At 36.3% G+C, this 11,530-nt stretch overlaps 2 pseudogenes; both read right to left on the reverse strand.

Annotated features, from left to right (window-relative positions):
• Positions 1 to 3,279: 3,279 nt before the first annotated feature.
• Positions 3,280 to 5,379, reverse strand: LOC101411330 (omega-amidase NIT2 pseudogene; annotated as a pseudogene).
• Positions 5,380 to 9,711: 4,332 nt separating this feature from the next.
• Positions 9,712 to 11,118, reverse strand: LOC101440299 (tubulin alpha-1B chain pseudogene; annotated as a pseudogene).
• Positions 11,119 to 11,530: the final 412 nt, after the last annotated feature.

An 11,530-nucleotide genomic window follows, 5' to 3' on the forward strand; every position in this document is an offset into this window, starting at 1 on the left:
CAATATTCAGTTTTAAAAATACAATCAATAAATGTACATATTAGTTTACTCACAAGGTTTGGGAAAGAACATAATAGATTAGGGAGACTAGGAGAATTTTCTCTAGATATCCAAAAAAGGCAATATGAATTACTTCTCTATTTATTCCACTTTAAATTTACTTTCTTATCCTTTGTAGTTAAAATTTTATTGCAGGGAGATCATTGGAAACTCTGTAATTATACCAATCACACGTTTGTTCATATTTTATTACTGGACACTAAGTGTAAAATCTCAATTAATAAATACAGAGGAATGAAGTAGAAAGTAACTATTAGTCACAACCCATATGAATAATTGCTTCAGGGTATACAAGAAATCTCTATATTCATTTGAAAGTTTGTGTAAGTCTAAAATTGTTTTGTTAAAAATTAAAAACATAAGTGAGAAATGAGGCTAAGGAACAGAGTATAGGACTCATCTGAATAGTCTGATTGCACAGTAAAAGGGTAATGCTGAGAGGTAAGAAAAAGATTTGAACAAGGAAGCACCAAGAAGGCAAGGACAACTCTGGATTCAGAGACATCTTAGTCTATTCTCCTTTTCTTAGCCATTCTGTCACATTTTCTATGCCATATTGTTTTTTTTCCTCAGAAGTTAATTTAAAAGATATCTTCATATTTCTCTTCTGGGTCACTATTATTTCTACAGTTGTCTTGAATCTATGCTTTAATTTATCCATAGAGTCTTAAATTTCAAGTTCTGTACCAAATTTTCACGATTATTCATTTTAAAATCTTGTTCCTTGTCAAATTTTCATGTTTCATTTTTATACCTATAAACACATTAAACAAAGTAACGTTATATTTCACTTCAAATAATTCTAATATTTGATAACTATTGTGCTAATATTTCTAGTCCCTATTGTATTTTCCACATTTCAGTCATAAAACCTTATGAACAGTAGCTGCTCATTTCCCTTAGAATTTTATCTGTGGAAAGACTAAGACAAAGGGTCAAACTTTCTCCAAAGAGGCTAACCTAATTTGAATTTCAAGCATAAACCTATTTAAGACCTAAATTGTGTTAAAAAAAAAAGAGCAGGGAATTTTTTTCCCTGCCCACATAGCATAAAAGTCGTATCGGGCAATAATTCTTGATGTAAACTTTTTGTTTGTTTGGCTTTAGCATCTTTATTTGTAATAGACAAAAACTGGAAACAACCCCAATATTCATTAACAAGTGAATGCATAAGCATATTGTGGTATATCCATACAATTGAATACTGCTAAGCAATGAAAGAGGAATGGATGATTGATGCACACAACATAGATGAATCTCCAATAATAATTCTCAATGAAAAAAGACAGACAAAAAAATATATGTACCTTATTATTCCATTTATATATAGTTCTAGAAAATGCAAATGGACCTATAGTGACAAAGCAGATCTGTGGTTTCTGGGGATAAGAGAAGTGACTAGAGAAACTATAAAAGAACACAAAAAACTTTTGCAGGTGGTGGAGATTTCATTATCTTCACTGTAGCTCTTTCATGAGTGTATACAGAGGTTGAATTTTACCAATTATACACTTAATTAAAGACATTGCATATTTCACTCTTCTCTGAGTACATGGTGCTATTTTCCAGTGTTAAATGATGCATGATATTGTCATCACTCCTCCAAATAATGGAATGAATACTCATTTAGTCATTTGTTTTAAAATTTTCTATTTTACTTTCCAATATATTAAATATTGGTATGCTAGATCAGGATTGTACCAAAACACAAAATTGAATTGTATACATCTTTTCCTAACACTGTGTTTAGAGATGTCATAGTAAGAGCTTGAACTCAGTCATAGTGCAAGTATTTATACCAAAAAATTGGCAAATGGTAATATTGTGTCCTGCTGAACCTGAAGAATGGTTTGTACCCAAAAAAGAAATGGGGAAAGACCTGCTTGAATTGCCCCAAACCATTGTACATAGGGTCAGTTGATATTCCCAGGAAAGAGGCACTAAATTCCAGGGTAATAAGCCTAAAAACACTTAATAGAGAACTTGTGTGCAGAAAGCTGCAGCTACCTCATGACAGATGGAGAGACAGCAAGAAGTTCACCTGAGTATGTGTGTTCCTATGGCAACTTTTACACAGGTTATATACATGGTTGGGGAACAAAGGTGGCCAAGTGTCAGGGGCTTGAGTGCAGGTATTGGGAAAACATCTCAGTATGTACTCTTTTCTCAAAATAAGATGTGCTTGGGGTAGGCTGTGCTCAAGGTTCTAGCAGGCAAAACTTGGCATGCTTCCAGGGTTTTATGAGAAGGGATGCCTGAGAAGGGCAGGGGCAGAGTCAACCTTGGTCAGAAAATAGATGCTATAGATTTCACACTGCTATTAAAATTTGGGCTTTTTGTTAAACATTTACCAAGCCACCACTAGCTACAGCTCATTAGAGTTCTTAATTTTTAATAGTCCAAAAGGATCCTGAGACAAAAAGAAAAAAAAATTGAGGATGACTAAAGTAGATGATTGAAAGTGAAGGGGAAGATTTGTCTTTACCTATGGAACTAGGAAGTCTTACTAGAGGGAAAAGCAGAATGAAAAAGATGGGATTTTCAGACATCACCCCTCAAGAAAACATTTTATATAGATTCATACTTTAGTTGCCTTCACCAACTATCATCATTGCCATTTTGCCATCGGGTTCATTGTTGACACAGCTCTTATCCCAAGACCAGAAGAGTCTTGTCTTGAATTTACAGAGCTCCAAGAGCTGCTTCTGAGTGACTGGGTTGTCCCTCTGGCAAACACCAAGGATCTATCATTTTGTCTTCCCCATAGCTGCTCAGAGACCAAAAAAAAAAAAGTATCTTGTATGGTATTTCTTGGAAAAGAGTAGCTTCAGACAAGTTAGTTAATAGTTCTCATACCAGCAAATTGGGTAAAAATACATTTGTATTAGGTGAATCAGATACCAAGATCTGATACTTTTACCAACAACTCTGAGGCAACTGCAATATCGAAGACACTTTAGAGCCAGGACCCTTTCCTTGTGTTCTTCAATGCCAGTCTGAGTCTTTGTACCTGACCCTGCACACTTTTAACTATTTAATTTGGTGTGAAGAGTATGAGTGTGCCAAGGTTCCAACATCTCAATTGAGAGCTCCCAGAAAACGAAATAGCTGAAATTTTTTTAAAAAAAAGAAAATCTCCTTTAAAAAAAAAACATTAGCTAGTTGATTATGTTGCAGAATCCTGTCTTCCTGTTCCATGGTCTGTCAAAAACATACACCTTAGGGCTTTATCTTCTCTACTGCATAGAGGTCTGATCTTTCTGGCTAAAAATGGGAATTTGCTGGTGTATTTCAGCAGGATTCTTCAGGTCTATTTCTGAACACACGATCGTTTCTTCAGCGCTAACACGGGCTAGGACCTCACTCGAGGGGTTCACACCTATGCTGGTCCCCAGCAACACAGGAGAACTGGTCATCCCGGGCTGGAGATGCTTGGCCACACACATCTGACTTAAAACAGTCTGGCGGCCCTGAAGCAGCTCCCAGGGGGCTGGTCCGATGGTCAAATTAAAAGCTCCAAGATACACTGAGAGCTGGAAGCCTCTGTGCATAGATTTGCACAAGCTCTGCAAAATGGTTGTCTAGCAGATACCCAAGGCCACTCTGCAGTAAGGAGTATTAAATGTGGAGAAACTATCACCAGGATTTAATATCTGAGATTCTTGAAAATTAATTTTCCCAGGATCATCAATGTCAAAAAGATGAATCTTTCTGTACTTTACCAATAAATTTCAATCAGGCCCACATATTTCCCTGCTGAGAAACTATTTTGTTTCCCTGCATTACAGCCTCTCTAATGAGGCCACAAGCTCGAGTGAATTTATCTGATTTCATGGAAGAAACTTGAAGCTAAAAGAGAGTCAAGCAAGAAGTAGACCCGGCTCTCACAGGAAGCACCACCTGCAGAGCATATTGATTAGAGACCTCCAGGCTTGAGTGCCTTGGCACCGCTAGGGGGGAGACCAAACTTTGTGTAATGGTATTCATTTCTAACTTTGAGGGTTGATCCTGGGATTCCAGCATTATGTGACCATGGTGGTAAGAGAAAGATGGACCTCTGGCAAGCCTTTAGATTTTAAACTTCCCTGCCTATGCCACATCCTGTGTATCCTCAAAGAAATAGGTTAAGTTTTGGTAAAAGTATACACCTCTGAATTCCAGTTTTTCCTTTCTTTTGGGAGTGCACTGATTTTTATTTTATTGCCATGTCAAAAAAGAGTTTTAAAAGTGCCTTTTAAATTTTATCCAGATATTAAGTGTTTCAGTTTGCCATAAGGGAAAATATGCCTATACTTTTTAATTAATACAAATAGACCCTACTACATAACCTGAGGTAGAGTTTAGTTTCCTGGTATAATAAAACATATTAGAGGTTTTTCTCTAGTAACACAAATGTCTGAAGGTCAAGCTCTGAGCTGTGGTTTATATCATTGCTCTCTCTGGTATTGAAGTACAAATGCAAATCAATTTGAAAAGACTATCCTTCCTACAACCCCCTCTTACTTACATGTCTCCCCACCTCTTCCTACAATTTTCAGGCTCTTTATCCTTTATTCATTTTTTATTTCACCACAATATTTTTTTCAGCAAATTCTTTTGATCAGTTGGGAGAAATCCTCAAACTTATAGAGCTATTTAACAATATCTGACACTTTTTCTTTTGAAAACCTTTCATTACAAACAGAAGGCATTCTCCCACCATATATTTAATTCTTCTTTTATACAGCTCTCACAGGAATTTCTTTTCATAAAAATGTTTTCCCATTTATTTATTTATTTAAGTCTGTATTTTTATTTATCCCCTCCCACCTTGTGGATTGCTTGTTTTCTGCTCTCTGTGTCCATTCATTGCACGCTTTTCTGTGTTTTTGCTTTGTCTCCCTTTTTGTTGCATCAACTTGCTAAGTCAGCTCTCTATGGTTATTGTGGGTGGCACTCCGCAGTGCTTGCGGGTGAGCCTGCCTTCACAAGGAGGCCCCAAGATGTGAACCCAGGGCCTCCCATACGGTAGACAGGAGCCCAACTAATTGAGCCACAGCTGCTTCCCTCCATTTATTTTAAATGTATTTTAAAGAGTATTAGCTATGTCTTTAAGATATGAAAATAAAATTTTTCTTCTGAGTAGTATGGTAAAATGGCAATAGACTAATGGGCAGAGCTAAATGTGCTCACAAAATCAACAGAGAAAGAGACAAAAGATATCTGAGGGACATGCTTTGGGGGATGATAGACCAAGACAATGCTAAACAAATCCCAGAAGGGTGAGGGACAGAGAGACAAAGAAGCCAAAATGACAAACGTGAGTTACCAAACCTCCATGGCTGCCAGGAAGGTCTCTCCTCCCCTATCCCCAAGATATTAAATTAAGGTAAACCCCTGACTCACTGCTGCCAACTGAGAGTGAAACAGATATCATCCAAACTGTCAGCTTTTCAAGGGAAAAGGAAGGGAAGGTTGGGGTGCTTATCATCAGTGAATTTGGCCAGCAGATCCTGCTTTGAATCTCTGATCTGGAGATTCACTTGAAGAACATAGAAAAGCAGAGATGGAAACATATTCAGATGCCTAGACATCAGTTAAAAAAAAAAATACAAGCTATACTAGGAAACAGGAAAAGATGGTCCAGCCAAAAGAACAAACCAAATATCCTAAAAAGATACAGGATTTAATACAATAATCAGTAATAATCACACACTTTAAAGAAATTTTTAAAAAATCAATTTAAAAAAAAGAATATTCAGAAGATACTGGGAGAGCATAAAGAACAATTTGAAAGTCTGCAAAGAAAAGCAACAGACATTATGAGAATAAATATACGATTGAGATTAAAAATATATTAAAGGCACATAAGAGCAGATTTGAATTGCTTGAAGAGAAAATTAGTGAATTTGAGGACAGAACATCTGTACTGGAAAAGACAGGAGAATAGAAATAGAAGAGAATGGAAAAAATGAAGCAGAGGTTCAGGGAATTTAATGACAATGCAAAATGCACAAACATTAGCATTATTGTTCTGAGAAGAAGAGAATGGAAAAGGAGCAGAAAGAATATTTTTGGAATTAATGACCAAAAACTTCCAACCTTATGAAGGATATAAGTATCAATATCCAAGAAGGACAACGCACCCTAAACAGAATAAATCTGAATAGAACTACCCTGAGACACTTGCTATTCAGAATGGCAAATATCAAAGATAAAGACAGGATTCTGAAAGCAGCTAGAGAGAAGCAAAGCATCACATACAAGGGAACCTCAGTAAGATTAAGGGCCCATCTCTCATCAGAAACCAGGGGGAGAGAAGAAACTGGTATAATATATTTAAGGTACTGAAAGAGAAAAACTGTCAGCCAAGAATTCTGTATCCAGCTAAGGTGTCCTTCAAAAATGAAGGTGAGTTCAAAATCTTCAGAGACAAACAAAAACTGATAGAATATGTTACCAAAAACCAGATTTACAAGAGATATGAAAGGAAATGCTGCAGCCTGAAAGGAAAAAAACAAGGGTGAGAGGATTGGAGAAGAGTTTAGAAATGAAAATTATTAGGAAGGGTAAACTAAAGGATAAGAAGACAGACAACAGAACAATGACATCAAAGAGCTAAAGGACAAAATGGATGAAGTAAGTAATTCCTTTACAGTAATAACACTGAATATTAATTAATTGAACTCCCCAATCAAAAGACATAGACTGATAGAATGGATAAAAAGATATGAGCCATCTGTATGTTGTCTACATGAGACCCACCTTGGACATAGGAACACAACCAGGTTAAAACTAAAAGTTTGCAAAAAGGTATTTCATGCAAATAGTAACCAAAAAAGAGCTGGAGTAGACCAGATAAAGGTAAAATAAGAACATCATAGTAAATGAACAATAATTACTCAGTGCAACTGGCAAATTTTTCCTGTGATCAGTAATCTGTAATTTTTTTCATACAAAATAGACACTTGCTTTTAATTGAGGTGGACTGGAGAAAAGACATATTTTTGATATTTTGCTTTTCTTAACCCTTTCTTATTCATACTCTTTAATTAAAGCAATCTATCTGGATCAATAATGACTTAACATGACTGCTGTTGAACAAGATTTTGAGATTTTCTGCCTCACAAAATTATGAATTGGCAAATTGTTATCTGCTATAATTCATTCCAATAAGATGTGAAAAATTCTCAAGTAGGGATTTGAATATCTAGAAATAATTATGACCTAAATGGAAGTTAAAAAACTAAAACAATAATTTATTTTATTAGAGATTATTACATCCAACAGTTTTGCTTTAATATAAAAATTAGAATTGTGTTATAATTAATTTCTAGTATATTTGAATTATTTACATTTATAAATGTTTGTTGCTATGCTATTTTTTATAATTGATTCTATTAACCTGTACTCTCTTGTACTCTCTTTTAAAATTTGTAATTTCTTTCAATCTTTTTTCCACATATGTTACAATTTTACAATGAAAGACTTTTTAACAGCTAAAAACAAAGTCATTGATTACACACTTAGGATATATCATTTGGTATGTGAATAGATCTCAATAAAACTGCCTAATAAACAAATATATAATTGTGCAAGAATAGTCAGAAATAGGAATTATATACAGCAGGGGAAACAGAGATTGAGAGATGAGGAATTTTCTTATTTGATTTTTGTCTGTTTTTTGTGAATTATTATTATTGACATAATAAAAATGCTTCAATAATGATTGAAGTGATGAATGCATAACTAACTGATTATACCAAATACCACTGATTTTACACTTTGGATAAAGTGTATGCTTTATTAATTTGTATCAATAAAACTGATTTGTTTAAAAAATTATTTCTTCCATTACTTTGAGAATTTTAACACTTAATATCTACTAGAAGACTTATCAATATTTTTGTAATAATTTACAACTAATCAGCTTCTTAAATTTCTCTCCTATTTTATTTAAAATTTTAGGTAATTCTCCAATACTCCACAATCAGATATAGAAGCAAATATGCTGAAAATATGTTCTCAAATTTCCAATATTTGTATATATATATATCTTTAATTTTGTTTTATTGACTGGTAACTCACAAAAGAGTGGTTAGGATCCATGCAATTTCTTAACTTTCATGGAATAATTCTATTATTTTTACTAGTACCTTGGATCAAATATCAATTTTTGACAAGGAAAGTGAATATACATTTCCCATCTATTAAGAAAACTTACATAGCATGCCACTTTGCTAATTATGAAGGTGATGATATGTCTTATTTTATTGAACCGTTGATATGGTAATTTGTAACAATGTCTATCTATTAAGTAAATATCACTAAACTTAAGGAAAAAAAAAAAACTTAACCATTGTTCTTTTCTTTGTATGCCAGATAGTATTTGCTAATATTACTTAGGAACAATATTCATAAACGTTTTCCAAATATTTCCCCACTTAAAGTAAGTCATTCATTATCTTGCTTAGTTACATGATCTCATAACATATTTAAAAGATATTGTCATAAGTTTGTGCATAGATAAACATATCTTGAAGTGTGCTTCAATTGTTCATAAGTCAAACCACATAGATACAATGATTTGGCATTATAAGAAATCTAATTTTTCAGATCCGGGTAGGTTGGCAAAAGAATTCTTGTTTAAAATATTAAAAAGTACCCCAAATTGCATAAGAACTTAATTAATAAACAAAATTTTAAATGCATTAAAATAATATATTGGGACTGTGAGGAACTGTGGGAAGATGGCAGAGTAAGAAATTCCAGGATTCATTCCTTACCCCAAAATAACAATTAAACAGCAAGGAACTGTCTGAAACTACTATTTTGAAATAGAACACTTATAGCATCCAAGGAAGAGTGAAAGGAAGAGGCTGCTTAATTATGGTAAAGACCAGTAAATTACCTTCTCTGCATGACAGTTACTGGCACCCAGCCCCCACTCTCATGGCTGGCCACCATGGTGTCCAAGCCCTGGCTGGATCATTGGGGGAGTAAGGGAGAGAAATAAATAAAATAAATCTTTAAAAAAAATGATCTTAAAGTTGCACAAAGAGGTGAGGGAAAATACAAAGAAATAAAAGATATCAGGTAAACCACTAATTACCAATATTAAATTTTTCATAAATAAGTAAAAACTTTGAAAAGGAACAAACAACTGATGGAGTTGAACACCACAATAACTGAAATGAAAAATTCCTGGGATGCTTTCAATAGCATATTGGAGCTGGCCAAAGGAATATCAGTAATACAAATGCAAGGCAGTTGACATGAGTAGGCTAAGGAGCAGAAAAAAAAAAAATTATAAAAATTGAAAAGTAGCCTCCTGAGAGACCTTTGGGACACCAACTAGCATACAACTATGTGCTTTATGGGCACCCAGTAGGATAAGGGAGAAAGGGGCAGAGCTATTCAAATAATTAATTACAAAGAACTTCCCAAACTTAGCAAAAGACATGAATAGTTCACCTAAGAATCCAAAAAGCATAAAACAGGATAAATGTGAATAAAGGCACTATCATTTATTTTATTTTATTTTTTTACTTTTCTTAAAGCCTTTACTGAGACATGATTGAAAACTTTACAGATACACATGGAAAGAAAAGACATGATCACAATCAAGTGTAGACAAGCTAACAAGAGAGCTTAAATGCCTTGTAACTAATGGAGAAGCTGAAGTACTGGGAGCGAGACATGCTTTAGGGCTGAGAAATGGGTACTAATATTCTTCTCCTTCTTCCTCACCTTCTCCTTCAACAGAATCTATACCATCCTCCTCATAATCCTTCTCAAGGGCAGCCATGTCCTCATGGGTCTCAGAAAAGTCTCTTTCCTCCATCCCTTCACCCACATACCAGTGAACAAAGGCATGCTTGGTGTACATCAGGTCAAACTTGTGGTCAAAGAGAGCCCACGCCTCAGCAATGGCTGTGGTGTTGCTCAGCATGCACACAGCTTGCTGGACCTTGGCCAGGTCTCCACCAGGAACCACAGTGGGAGGCTGGTAATTAATGCCGACCTTGAAGCCAGTGGGACACCAGTCCACAAACTGGATGCTACCTTGGTCTTGATGGTGGCAATGGCAGCATTGATGTCTTTGGGAACCACATCTCCATGGTACAATAAGCAACAAGCCATATATTTACCATGGCAAGGGTTGCATTTCACCATCTGGTTGGCTAGCTCAAAGCAAGCATTGGTAATCTCTACTACAGAAAACTGCTCATGATAGGCTTTCTCAGCAGAGATGACAGGGGCATATGTGGCCAGAGGAAAGTAGATGTGGGGATAGGGCACCAGGATGGTCTGGAATTCTGTCATATCTAAATTCATGGCACCATCAAACCTGAGGGAAGCTGTGATGGAGGACACAATCTGACTAATAAGGCGGTTAAGGTTGGTGTAGGTTGGGCGCTCAATACCAAGATTTCTGCGGCAGATGTCATAGATGGCCTCATTGTCTACCATGAAGGCACAATCTGAGTGCTCCAGGGTGGTGTGGGTGGTGAGGATGGAGTTGTAGGGATCAACCACAGCTGTGGAGACCTGGGGGGCTGGGTAAATGGAGAACTACAGCTTGGACTTATTGCCATAATCAACAGAAAGGCATTTCATCAGCAGGGAGGTGAACCCAGAACTGGTTCCCCCACCAAAGCTGTGGAAAACCAAGAAGCCCTGAAGACCTGTGCACTGGGTAGCCAGTTTGTGAATTCTATCCAGAACCAGGTTGATGATCTCCTTGCAAATGGTGTAATGCCTGTGGGCATAGTTATTGGCAGCATCTTCCTTGCCTGTGATGAGCTGCTCAGGGTAGAAGAGCTGGCGGTAGGTACCAGTGCGAACTTCATCAATGACTGTGGGTTCCAGGTCTACAAACACTGCCCTGGGCACATGCTTACCAGCGCCAGTCTCACTGAAGAAGGTGTTGAAGGAGTCATCTCCTCCCCCAATGGTCTTGTCACTTAGCATTTGGCCATCGGGCTGGATGCCGTGTTCCAGGCAGTAGAACTCCCAGCAAGCATTGCCAATCTGAACACCAGCCTGGCCAATGTGGATGGAGATACACTCATGCATGGTTGCTACAGGATGGAAGGCAAAGATGGCGGGAGTAGACACAGGTCCTGTTGTCCCTGACAAGCTAAGAGTTGAGGTAAGTAATGCACTAACTATCAACTATTGATCACACTATCAAATGCAAAGGACAAGGAGAAAGTTCTGAAAGCCTCAATAGAAAAGCATTGTGATATGTACAAAAGGCTCCCACTTAGACTGAGTGCTGATTTCTCATCTGAGACCAAGGGAAAAAAGGCAGTGGACTGAATCCTATAAACATCTGAAAGAACACAAATGCAAACCAAGAATTTTATATGTGGTGAAACTATTTTCAAAAATGAATTAAAGCAAAAGGGCAGGATGGTTGCAGAGTAAGGTGCTCCATGAGTCAGCTCATCCTACTTAGCAGTTAGGAATCACCCAGAACTTCATA

This window comes from Dasypus novemcinctus, chromosome 1 (assembly GCF_030445035.2).
Source record: "Dasypus novemcinctus isolate mDasNov1 chromosome 1, mDasNov1.1.hap2, whole genome shotgun sequence".
NCBI lineage: Eukaryota > Metazoa > Chordata > Mammalia > Cingulata > Dasypodidae > Dasypus > Dasypus novemcinctus.